Below are 5,355 nucleotides of genomic sequence, written 5' to 3'. Positions count from 1 at the left end.
GATAGGCAGATTGATGAAATCAAATATGGAACTAGTAGTGTTACAAAGGTATAGCATGTTAAAACAGAGGTCTAAGAGTAATTATAAGAGGAAAATATTTGGTTCAGCATATGTATTTTGGTTGAGCAATTGGACATTCATAGGAAAAATATTAAACTTTCTCATATCTTATATGTAATGAAAGGAACTCAAGTATGTAATATAAAACACTTAGAAAAAGCATAGGAACTGTTTTCAACGTGTGATTAGATAAAACGTTTTTATTAATGACACTGAAAACTTCCCAAAATAAGAAAGTTATAAATTGAACTTTATAAACATTTTTTAAATTTACATTAGAAATGATCATGCAGTAATGACATGAATGTTCTCAGGGAGGGAAAATATTTAGAAACTCTACCTAACACAGAACTGGGATCTTTTATACAGAAAATATTCACAAAAATTCAATAGCTTATAAACAAACAACTTAGAGCATTTGAAAATAGATAAAAATGACTAGTTTACACAAAAAGATGTGCAGCAGCGGCAGCTCTAGTCCTTTGACAGCAGGAAGGAATGGAGGGTACTGGCGGTACGACCACCCCTCCATTCCTACCGCTATGGGCCCATCCTCCCGTTCCATTGGCCTGTACTAGAATACCCACCCCCAAATTCTGTCTGCCCTCTTGGCATAGACAGAGACAGAGACCCAACCAGCTGCCACCATGGGAGCCGCAGCCGCACCACTGAAGAGGCCAGAATGGAGCTGTGGGCAAGGGTGGTGTTGCTACTGCTGCTTCTACTGCTGCTTTTATTGTGGTTCTACAGCCTGAGTGCCAAGTACGTCTTCAAGGTGACCTTCTACAATGGCTGAATTCTCTTCATGGCTGTGGTTGCTATCCCCGTGTGTGCCGTGCGAGGGAGCAACGTTGAGAGCATGAATATCTTGCATCAAATGCTGCTCCACTTAAATTCCTGTATGGGATCCGAGTGGAGGTGCAAGGGGCTCACCACTTCCCTCCCTAGCAGTCCTACGTCGTGGTCTCCAATCATCAGAGCTCCCTATGCCTGCTTAAGATGATGGAGGTACTGCCAGCCCGTTGTGTGCCCATTGAGCTGCTGTGGGCTGATTCTGCTGGGCTGATCTGCTGGCTGGCAGGAGTCATCTTCACCTACTGGAAACACTCGTGGGATACCATCAGTGTCATGTCTGACATAGCCCAGACCATACTCACCAGGACGTGAGGGTCTGGGTGTTTCCTGAAGGAACAAGAAACCACAACACCTCCATGTTTTTCAAAATTGACATTTCCATCTGGCGGTTCAGGCCCAGTTTCCCATTGTCCTCATAGTTATATTCTTCTATCAAGACATCTACTTCAAGAAGGAACGAAGCTTCAACTCGGGACGATGTCAGGTGTGGGTGCTGCCCCCAGTGCCCACAGACACTGACACCAGATGATGTCCCAGCTCGGGTAGAGTCCAGAACTCCATGCTCACCATTTTCCGGGAAATCTCCACTGACTGTTAGGGTTGTGGTAGCTGTCTGAAGAAGCCTACAGGATTGAGTAGCTCTGACCTCAATTCCCACCTGTCCCCATCATCTTCCTTCCCACACCCACCAACCCAGTGGCCCACCTTGGGGCGCAGGCCCAATCCTTTTCCTTCCCCTCCCCCCTCCCCACTTATTCTTCTCTTTGGAATCTTCAGTTTCTGAAGTGAATGTGGATATAGCGTCACTACTCCTCCCTACCTGGTCGCATTCATGGACATTTGTGCCTGGGTGCAGTCTCCACTCTGATCCCCTCCTGCTGCCATCTTGTCTGTGGCACATTTGCCTCCCTTCATCTCGAGGGGCTCAGCCTACACAAGGGTGGAGGACATTCCACCCCATTCCTGATGGATTCTTTCTTTGTGATCGTCTCTCCCTTTCCATCCTACATTGACGATTGGATTCATCCATTCTGTGAAATAATTCATTTCCAAGTCCATGGATTCAGTGGATTCATCTGAACACAGAGCCCTGTGGCTAGAAACCGAAACCTGAACTCTGCTCCCAGGGTCATCCTGGGAATTCCCTTGGTACCTTCACCCATCTCTTGAAGATTCCCTTTAATGGAGACACACTCTTCTAATTCAGAGATCTCATCTCTGCCCTTGCCCAAATGTCTAGGGTCAAGGACACTCTTAGATGCCAGTTTGGTTTCCGTGCTTTAGTTTGTCCCCTGTCCTTAGGATACAGTTTAGTGGTTCTGACCCCATTCAGTCCCTCTGTACAATCCTAAACAGACATGAGGGAGTGGCAGGTATCAGGTGCTTCACTCACTGGTCCCTGGGGAGTTGGGGCAAGAACTGGACCCTAACTGAAAGGGAGAGGGGAATGTTAATTTATTTCTCTTTCTTTTGAGGTTCCCCCTCTCTGAGCCAGTTGTCATTTCCTCCCAGTGGTACTGACTGCTCCCTACCTTGCACTCCAGACCTGTCCCCTCAACCCAGGAAGTACCTGGGAATAGTAGAGGGTGGGATTCAGTTTTGTGTGGTTGGCTTTTATTATCTGTGTAACAGCAAGAAAATAAGAATAAATAAACAGGGGTAGAGTGCCGGGGCCTACCAGCAGCAAATTGGGGCTCCTGAAATAGGGGGCAGGGACTGGAAAAAATAGAAGAGAGACAAACACATCGGGTCCCGGAGGTCTGCAGCCCAGGTAAAAACTGCCCTCTCGTTTATTCAACTCCAGGCTCCCCTCCCTTCTTGAAACCCAGGGAACTTCCAGGTGTTACATTCATATGGTAAATCTCAGGTCATTTAAACAGAATAAGGCCAGAAAACAATAAGACAATAAAGCCATTGTCTGATGCAAATCAAGGTACAGTTTGATTCCACTCTGGCTCCCAACAGGAGAGAGAGAAAAAAAAAGGCACAACAACAATAAAAAAGATGCACATGAATGTATGAATAACAAAAGAATATGTGGTATATATATACAATAGGATATTATTTTGTCATAAGAGTACAACATTCTTAGCTGGACACTGATTCATGCCAATAGTACTAGCTACTCAGGAGGCTGGGGTATGAGGATTGTGGTTCAAAGCCAGCACACACAGAAAAGTCCATGAGACTCTTCTTTCCAATTAACCACTCGAAAACCGGAAGTGGTGCTGTGGCCCAAAGGGGTAGAGTACTAACCTTGAGAGATAAAACATAGAGATAGTGCCCAGGCCCTGAGTTCAAGCCCCACAAGGGACAACAGCAGCAAAAAGAGTACACCAACATTTTCTTATTTGCAGCAACATGAGCCAAAGTGTTTTGAATGACCTTCACCAAAGAAATTATTTGTGTGTAAAAGTGATCAATATGCCAATTTTCATAGCATGAGCATTACACTTTGTATGCATACATTGAAATGTTACATTATTTTCCATAAATGTACATGATTTCTACATATCAACTTAAAAATATAACAAAAAGCATACGCGTGCAAAATAAGTACATACAAAATTTGTTCACAAGGATGCCATGCATTAGTGGCTCATGCCAATAATCCTAGCTACTTATGAGGCTGAGATTTTATCTCCAATTAACCTCCCAAAATCCACAAGTGGAGCTGTGAGTTGACTGGTAGAACACTAATTATCCTTGACCAAGCAAGTTAAGGGACAGTACCCAGGCCCAGTGTTCAATTCCCTCCTCACAAATACTGAAGTAAGATTGAGGAGCCAAAAAAAAGCACCCCCATTTTGAAGCAGCAACCATCTAGTTGTTTGTGTAAACTGTGGGTGACCCAAAAGTGCACATAAATTAAAGAAACAGAATTGTGGTGCCATTAAGTCCCAGGAACTGACCTGTCTGTGTTAAAATTAACCAGAACTCGTGTAAATTCAAGGGATGGCATTTGTTTTCTACAGCCATAAAACTACCCCCAGACAGCTAATTAAAGACTCTATTGGCATGGGAAACTCCTGTTAGCTTCTACTGCCCTCAAGTGTCCCTAACCCCTACCTTATCTCACTCCAATAGCTCATTGCTGTGTTGATGTAAATCTGTGGTCTTTGCCTTTAAAAGCCCTGTACAATTGCAATTCAGCGCCTCCTCCTGAGCACCCTCAAAGGATGCTTAGGACAGAGGACCGGAGCTAGCCTGCCTGAATAATGCCTTGCTTTTGCATTTCGGAACATCTGACTCTCGGTGGTCACTTTGGTGGATGTCCTGAGACTTGGACATTACAAGATGGCTGAGCCTAAGTAAGGAAACTGAGACACAGCCATGCCAGTCCTGGCCAGGTGTTGAGGCTCTTGGATTCTCAGACATCCAGGTGCCTCAGGTTGGGGGGAGGGAATTCTCCAAGCACTGTGAAACTGCCTGGAAGTAAAGGAGGCTGCTTACTGAATGCAGATTGAGGGTTCTACTTGCCTTAGAAAAACTTTGCATATGAAGGAAGGTCTGAGAGAAGATGAGGTCTCCTGCCCCAGGTAATGGATGATGTCTGCATCCAAGGAGACAGGAATGGGCACTTGATTGATAAGTTACTAGATGTCGGGGTCGGCTTTCTAAATCACTACCACTTAATTCTCTTAAATCAGATCTGCACTTTTCACCTGTTCTTAAACTGTTTACTCCCGTATAGACTTAGATTTACCTTTCACACACACATTCGCGGTCGTTCCAGTCTGAACCCATTCAGTTCTATTCTAAAATCTCCTTCATTGAAAAATAGAAAATAGGCCTCACCCTCCGCGAGGTAATTTCTTTTTTTGACATTTCATTAGAAAATAGGCCTCACCCTACTGCTCTGGCTACAGACTCCCGGGAGGTTCCTCCTTCCTGGGACATTGCCTCGCCCTCCGCGAGGTTCCTCCCGAAGTGACCCGGGCTTCGGAGGTGATCTGGGAATGATTAAAATCCCTTACACACACACACACACACACACACACACACACACACACACACACACACACACACACACACACACACACACACACACACACACACACTCACTGGTTTAAACTTTGAGTTTTCTTTCTCTTTCTCCCTGTGTCTTTCTCTTTGTCTTATTTCTCTTTCCCTGTGAGCAATTTCAGCCTGTATTTTTCCTTCAGGTTTCCCTGCCCTTTCAGTCCCTTTTTCCTTTCAGGTTTCTCTGATTTTTCAGTTTTTCTTCTTTGACTTTCGCAGGTGGTTGCTTCCCTTTCTCCTGTTTATCACCTTTTTTCTTTTTCTTTTTCTTTGTCCCTCTCTTTCTCCTTGTCTTCCTGTCTTTTTCTTTTTCCCTGTGAGCGACTTCAGCCTGCATTTTCCCTTCAGGTTTCCCTGGCCTTTCAGTCCCTTTTTCCTTTCAGGTTTCTCTGGGTTTTCAGGTAGTTGTTTCCCTTT

The 5,355-nt window shown here is 44.8% G+C and overlaps 1 pseudogene; it reads left to right on the top strand.

Annotated features, from left to right (window-relative positions):
• The first annotated feature begins 742 nt into the window (after window positions 1-742).
• LOC150041129 (1-acyl-sn-glycerol-3-phosphate acyltransferase alpha pseudogene) lies at window positions 743-1,699 on the top strand (annotated as a pseudogene).
• The last annotated feature ends 3,656 nt before the right edge of the window (window positions 1,700-5,355 follow it).

The sequence above is a fragment of the Megascapheus bottae genome, chromosome X, assembly GCF_031878675.1.
Source record: "Megascapheus bottae isolate mThoBot1 chromosome X, mThoBot2.hap1, whole genome shotgun sequence".
Lineage (NCBI taxonomy): Eukaryota > Metazoa > Chordata > Mammalia > Rodentia > Geomyidae > Megascapheus > Megascapheus bottae.
Note: the sequence above shows the minus strand (reverse complement) of the source record. Positions and strands in the feature narration are given on the sequence as shown.